General features: G+C 46.4%; 1 non-coding gene across 1 annotated transcript; it reads left to right on the top strand.

Moving 5' to 3' along the window:
* The first annotated feature begins 7,174 nt into the window (after positions 1-7,174).
* TRNAG-GCC (transfer RNA glycine (anticodon GCC)) lies at positions 7,175-7,247 on the top strand. Its single transcript has one exon. It is a non-coding gene; the product is annotated as a tRNA-Gly (tRNA).
* Positions 7,248-7,735: the final 488 nt, after the last annotated feature.

Consider the following 7,735-nt stretch of genomic DNA (forward strand, 5'->3'; position numbering starts at 1 on the left):
TTTCTCTGTCGCACTGCAAAAGTAGTACAGAGACAAGGGGCGGAACTACCAAAAGAGGTCAAAAGAGACGAAGAAGAACCTTTATAAGCTCAAAGGGATTTTTACACAACAAATAAGGGCAAAAAGAAGGAGGGAAAGCCTTTAGCTCTCCCTCCTCGTCCTAATACCTTTATTATATATTAGGTATCAATGCTCAAAAAATTAGGGTAAAAATATCAGGGCAACCGCCTCAGCAGACATTCCCTCCTCTCTACCCGTAAAGCCTAGTCGCTCAGAGGTCGTCGCCTTGATGGAGATTTGTCCCTCCGTTATGCCCATAACCTCGGCAATTAGGGGCTTCATCTTGTGGATATGTGGGTTAATCTTCGGACGCTCTGCCGTAATCGTTACGTCTACATTGGCGACTTCGTAGCCTGTCTGACGCACGAGCCTACAGACCTCACGGAGTAAGTCCTTACTGTCCGCCCCCTTGAAGCGATTATCTGTTGGGGGGAAGTGCTGTCCTATATCCCCGAGGGCTGCTGCCCCTAGCAGGGCATCACAAATACTATGCAGGGCAACATCGGCATCCGAATGCCCCTCTAAGCCGTGGCTATGCTCTATTTTTATGCCACCGAGCCATAGCTCTTCGCCTGCTACTAAGCGATGCACGTCATAGCCAAAGCCTACACGATAGGGAACTTTTGTCATCATCTTATCAGCTTTAGGGTTTAACGGAATAAGGTCTTCAGACCGTCCATATCGAAAGAAAGGCTAAAACGCAAGGTTTGATCCAAAGGATTATTTTCCACGGTAGAGATCAAATAAGAGGCATCTATGCGTAGGCTGTTCATCTTAAAGCCTGCCCCTGCCGTCAGTGCCTGTAGGTTACCCTTCTCTGGTGCTAGATAGCTATAGCCTGCCCTTAGAAAAAACTTATTATCATAGCTATACTCTGCCCCTAGCGACCAGCGTATTTCCTTGAATTCCTCCGAAGCTCCATTCGGTGCGTCGCTAAAAGACTTAAAGATACCCGTAATAGGCGACATATCGTTGTAAGCACGACGACGCTCCTGCTGTTCCTCCACCGATGCCTCTCTGTCTAAGTTCAGCGTAGGCACAAGCAGTTTATTTGCCTCTAGATTAAAAGTAATCATATTGAACTCGTCAATAGGATAAAGCAGTCCCGTCCCTACGGCAAGGTTTGTCGGAATGAAGTACTGAGCGTTCTCGTCCCCAAAGGACATCTTCGTTCCTATATTTTTAATATTAAAGCCATACGACCACAAGCCTTCGGCATTGCCTAGCAGGACGTAGCGGTGGCTGTAGCCAGCGATGTCGGCAGCGAAAGCCTGTCCGTCCTTATTCTCGTCCCCCCTAGCCGCACGGATATAGCGAAGGGCGACCGCCATAGCATAGCTTTCGCTGAGCTTAAGCGAATAACTTAAGTCTACCGCCATCTCGTTAGGGTGTATCTTGCCTAGGTTCTCCCCTGACTCCCCCCAGTGGTTTACCTCACCAATAGAGAAGTAACGCAGTGAAGCCCCAAAAGCTTGGTTGTCTTCCTGACCAAGCTTATAATAACCGCCTACCTGCATTAGGGCGATGTCGTCAACAAGCTTAGACAGCCAAGGGGTATAGCTAAGCGTCGCCCCAGCCTTACTCCTAGCAAAGGCATACTTGGCCGGATTCCAAAACTGAGCGTAGACAGAGGGTGTGGTAGACACGCCCTGATCGCCCATAGCAGCTCCACGGGCATCAGGGGCAATACTCATTGACGGCACGGCTGTCGTTACAGGATTGCTCACCAGCTCCTGTGCCTCAGCCTGATGATTGACAAAGGTCAAGCCCAAAAGGCAAAGGCTTGCTAAGATGATTTTCTTCATAACTGATTGATATTTTCTATTCCTATTAGTTACAAATATAGCACAATTCGCTTAGTTTACTTAGAATAAGCAAGTTATTACTCCTCCGTATAGGTGGCAACACGGCTAGGGTCTATAGGGTATAGACCTGCGTCTAAAATCTTCTTAGTCTTATTATCTATAAATAAGAGTAGAATATCGCAATTCCTAGCGTCTGGAATACGCTCAGGCAGGTTGAAAGTCTTTTGATAGTCCGCCCCAATAAGGTAAGGCTCTCCCCAAAGACCATTGAGCGACCCCTGAAAAGTATGGTGATGAATATAATCCTTCTTCCAATAGCTTGTCTTAGAAGATCCAGCTCCGTACTGAGCCGCTTTTAGTTGGTTTTCCAAGACCCAAACGATAACAGAGACCTTTCGGCCATTTTCAAACTCAGCTTTCCTGTCCTCCCTCAGGCGAGTTGTTAAGTTCAGGCTGATTTGACGCTCGCCCTCTAGACTAAGTTCTAACTTATCCTCTAAGTAATCTGCTTCTTTGTAGGTTTCCGTCAAATCCTTATTAGAGATTTCTTCCTTACCCAAGACATCAAAAGAAGTCATTGGCAAACCCTTTAGCCCCTCAGAAACGCCCTCGCCTGCATAACCCATACTCACGGCATACTCAAAAGCCTGAGGGTGATACAAGCGTCTGGAGTAACGTTCTGGAAAAGCATCATAGGAGTAATCCTTTCGGCTGTGTAGGGCTGCCACGATATAACGCCCACGGCCATACTTTTTGACGTTGTCATTTAGGGATCTATCCGTACGCACACAGGCTAGACAGTACTGACCTGTAAAGTTCACCACCACAACAGAGGAACGTTTGGCAGGCTCTGCAAACTGATGGTTAGGCAAATAGCCCCAGTCTTCAGTAACTTTTGGTTGTTCTTCTTCTACCTTGGGCTGTTCCTCCTCAGACTGTGGTTGCTCCTCCTCTGTCTTTGGCTCTTCGGCTTGTGGAGTTTCTGGCTCGGCTTGTGGTTCTTGGGGCTTGTCCTCCTCTGCCTTTTCTTGTTGTTCCTCTGCCTGTGGTTGTTCCTCCTCTACCTTTGGCTGTTTTTCCTCTGCTTTTGGCTCGTCTTCTTTTTGGGGAGACTTGGGGTCTTGTGGAACTTCGTCCTTAGACTTTTCCTTTTGTGCTTGCTTGTCCTCGGACTTCTCTTCGCCTTTCTTTTTCGGCTGTTCCTTAGTCCTCTTCTGTTCGCCCTTTTTTTCTTGTTCTGCCATCTGTTCTTTCTCTTGTGTCAGGTCAGGCAATTCCTCCTGACACGCCCACAAAAGCGAAGCAACAAACAAAGCCATCAAGGGCAATAATCTTTTATTTACCATAAGGTTCAAATTCATTTTAATCTTTATTTTAATTTAATCTGTCCTCCGTCATAAATGACTTTATCCTCATTATCTAGGAATAGCACCAATAACTTGCAATGCTCTGGTCTGTCCACTGCCTGAGGTAGTTCAAAGTTTTTTTCATAAGGCTGACCAATGATATATGGCTCACCCCACGTGGTGTTAAGGCTTCCTCTGAATACATCTTGATGCTTAGGAAATCCCCATCTATGATAGTCCTTTTGTGCTGCCGTAATATCATCTTCTAAACACCAAATTAAGATATATATTGCCTTGCCCTTGATGAAATCTTTCTGATTGCTACGCAACCACGTCTTAAGGTTCACAGAAACCGTTCTATCTGTCAGCTGAGCAGACCCCTCAAACTTCAACAGGTCATCTCTTTGAAACTCCTGATATAGCGATAATGCCGACTCTTTTTTACCTAATGCATTGTAGATTAGCGTAGGAAATCCTTTATTTTTTCTGCCATTTGAGTTGTAATAGATGGCTGCTTCTTCGTTGTAAAGTTTGACGCTAGTCCCTAGATTACGATAAGAATAGTATTGACTTGGGTGTAGGGCAGCAATCAGATACTTATCCTCTCCATACGCTTTTTGGGAATTATGAAGCGACCTTGTCATATTGGGGCAGACACCACAATGTTGGCCAGTAAAGTCAATCGCTATCATAGGTGCTTTGCTTGCAGGCTCGGCATAATCCTCTGTCTCTTTTGGGGCTTCGGCCTGTGGAGTTTCTGGTTCGGTTTGCGGTTCTTGGGGCTTGTCTTCGTCCGCCTTTTCTTCTTGCTCCTCTGCCTGTGGTTGCTCTTCCTCTACCTTCGGCTCTTCGGCTTGTGGAGCTTCTGGTTCGGCTTGTGGTTCTTGGGGCTTATCCTCCTCCGCCTTTTCTTGTTTTTCCTCAGCCTGTGGTTGCTCCTCCTCTACCTTTGGTTTGTCAGGTTGTGGAGTTTCTGGTTCGGCTTGTGGTTCTTGGGGCTTATCCTCCTCCGCCTTTTCTTGTTTTTCCTCAGCCTTTGGCTGTTCTTCCTTTTGTGCTTGCTTGTCCTCAGACTTCTCTTCACCTTTCTTTTTCGGCTGTTCCTTAGTCCTCTTCTGTTCGCCCTTTTTTTCTTGTTCTGTTACCTGTTCTTTCTCTTGTGTCAGGTCTGGCAACTGTTCCTGACACGCCCACAAAAGCGAGAAAACAAGTAAAGCCGTCAAGGGCAATAATCTTTTAATTTGCATTTTAATATCAGTTATTATTCGTGTAATAAGCCCACAGCTGTCAGCCCCTGAAAGGCTTGCTCCAGCTTAGGTTCTAGAATTTTAATCATTGTATAAGGTTCTGTCCCCTCTATAGACTCGCTAAAGGTCTCATAGGCATAGAGCGTAAAATTCGGCAACTCCTCTGCGAGTTGCTCTAGCAAAGCTTTCTTCCCTACCTCCGTGCCGTAAAGAGCGTCTATAAAGACTTTTTTCTTTTCTTCGTCTCGGCGACAAAGGGCAACCGCCTGCAGGCAACCCTCTTCAGAGCGAACAGAGACTACCGAGGAATGCTCAGAGAATAGCTGATACTCTCTAAGGATATTCTCCCACTGCTCTAGGCTATGGATTAAGCCCTGCTCTAGGCAATAATCCTCGGCAAAGGCGAGGAACTCCGCCTCCTCCCTCGGCAATTCCCCAACGACAGGCTTTGTCAAGTTTAATATCACCTTGGGGTCTGCCGTCAGCCGTCGCCAGACAAAGGTCTTATAGCCAAAGCGTGCCTCGTAATAGGCTCTTAGTCCAGCGTCGGCAGGAATGAGGAAACTTGCTGCTAAGCCTTCAGCTTCTGCCTTCCTCAGTACCTCCCTCAGAGCTTGAGTCATCAGCCCCTGACGTCTATATTCTTTCAGGACGCAGGCTCCAGAGATGTAGTTCGCCTTCTGCTCTATGCCCTTGCCTAGGCGAAAGCGATAGACAGGTAAGTGGATTTGTCCTATGGCTTCGCCCTCCCCTACACCTGAGAAAATAAGCTTGCCCTCCGAAGCTTTGTAGACTCTATCAAAATAAAAGTCTACGAAACGCTCGTCGTCCTCAAAACAAGCCTGCCATAGGCTCCTAGCTCTTACTCGCACAGTTGTTATCAGGATTTAAGTAGGCGACAGTCTTCTCTAGTAGGTAGGCAGGCTTGTAGGAGAGTTTACTCTTGCGAAGTCCCTCTATCCCTAAGTCTTCCTCCCTATTTAGGTAGACGTACTGCTCTGGCACGAGGCGGGCAAACTCTCGGTTGATAATCGTAAAAGCCCCCTCGTACTCAGTTAGTGCCTTTTCTATATGCACGTCAAAGGTCTCGTGGTTGATAGGCGACCCAAGACTAAAAGCCACCACAACGCCCATCTACTCTGATGAGTAAACCCAACAAGCCCAAAGGTTCTAGGTTCGTCAGCATACGCTCTATCATCACCAGCTCGTCAGGGTCTGAATGATCCTGCTGGGCGACAAGCCAATCCTTGGCTAGGGCTAAGCACTCGTCTGCATTCTTAGGCGTGATAGGCTCTGTCTGATAATCAGGATAAAGGCTAATAAACTTATTGATGTGATTACGCTTGCTCTGCAACTTCTTCCCTGAGAGCGTTGTCATCTGTTCCCTCAGATAGATATAGTCTTGGCTACCCCTATCATTATCAAAGAGGAATAGGTTCGGACAAATCTCATCAAGCACTTCCTGACAGCTGTGTTGCAAGCCCATCAACACGAGTTGATGTCCCTCCTCTTTAGACAATGCCTCTAGACTATGCAGAGTCTCGTGCAGGAGGCTAGGCTCGTTACATACAGGCAGGAGGTAGGCAGGATTCTCTTCTCCCTTAGGTATAAATCGGATCACCAGACTATCATTGAGGACAGTCCAAGAGGTCTGATAACGCCTCGCCCAACCGAAAAGGTTCGCAAAGGAAAGGTCGCAAATCTGAGCCTTTCCCTGTAAAGTAAAACGCTGTATCGCCTCTTTATCTTCTAGGCTTACAGGCTTAAAAGTGATATTCGTTTTCATTGACTACAAAGATAGCTTTTTAATCCCACCTCCAAGCTATAAATAATAGGGGCAGAGCCACAAAACGGCTCTACCCCTACCATATAAGATTAAAGGCTTTCTGCTATAGACGCTCAGCGATTACTGCCCAGTTGAAGATGTCCCAGATAGCCTTGACGTGGTCTGGACGGCTGTTTCTGTAGTCTACATAGTAGGCGTGCTCCCATACGTCAATACACATAATTGGCTTTAGACCGTGCTTAACAGGGTTACTGCCGTTAGGCTCCTGAACGATGTCTAGCTTACCCTCCTGAGTAAGGACTAGCCAAGCCCAACCCGAACCGAATAGCGTTAGGGCAGACTGTGTGAAGGCTTCCTTGAAGGCAGCGAAGCTACCCACTTCTCCTCCATAAGTTCTAGCAGCTTGCCTGTAGGCTCGCCACCCTTACCTGGGGCTGTGAACTGCTGGAAGTAAAGGTTGTGGTTCAACACCTGCCCAGCTTGGTTGAATAGTCCCCCTTGGCTCTTTTGGATAATCTCCTCTAGAGGCATCTCTGCGTACTCTGTTCCCTCAATCAGGCTGTTAAGCGTATTCACATAAGCCTGAAGGTGCTTGCCGTGGTGGTAAGACAATGTCTCAGCACTGATGACAGGCTCTAGGGCTGTTGCCTCGTAAGGCAAAGTAATTAATTCATATTTCATAGTGATAAATCTTTTTTATTATTAAATAATCGTGTTTTAGTGATTCAGTAATTTTAACAGAGACAAGGCTCTAATTGTTTTAATCCTACTTAGTCCCCAAAAGCAGAAAAACGATAACCGCTTATATATCAGCAACTTAAGTAAAACATAGAAAAATAATTAAAAATTTCTCCCCTGAAAGTTTGCACAAATAAAAAAAAGTTTCTACTTTTGTATTCGCAACCGAGAGGAACACCTCAGAGGTCAATTGCGGAAGTAGCTCAGTTGGTAGAGCACAACCTTGCCAAGGTTGGGGTCGCGGGTTCGAGTCCCGTCTTCCGCTCAAACGAAAGGATTTGTCAAGTCAGACAAATCCTTTTTTCTTTTTATCAGCCTATCCCAACAAAGCCATAGGCTACGCTACAGATCCTAACGAGGAAAAAGATGATTAATATAGCAACGCCCTCCTCTCCCTCATAATGGCACATAAGGACAGGCCCTAAATCCTGAAACCTACAATCCTTTAAGCTAGGCATAAAGGCTCTAAATTCCCAACTACTTGGCACGTGATACCCCCTATTCTTATAGACATTACCCTGCTGTACCAACTTTCGTAAGCCAACCTTGCAGGTGCCATAGTAGACCAAGGAGAAGAGACAGCAAACTGTCCGCTAAACTTATCACTAACAAGTTTATTAAGAGCTAATGCAGTCGGAGCAGTCGCTGTATAAGGGTTCGCAGCTAAGACCTTATCTTCTCCAAACCAAGCTGTACGAACAGAGGTCGCTTTAGACCAAACGTTCTCTACATCGCCAAGGGCAACAAACTCTA

This window comes from Globicephala melas, unplaced genomic scaffold (genome assembly GCF_963455315.2).
Source record: "Globicephala melas unplaced genomic scaffold, mGloMel1.2 SCAFFOLD_872, whole genome shotgun sequence".
In the NCBI taxonomy this organism is placed as follows: domain Eukaryota; kingdom Metazoa; phylum Chordata; class Mammalia; order Artiodactyla; family Delphinidae; genus Globicephala; species Globicephala melas.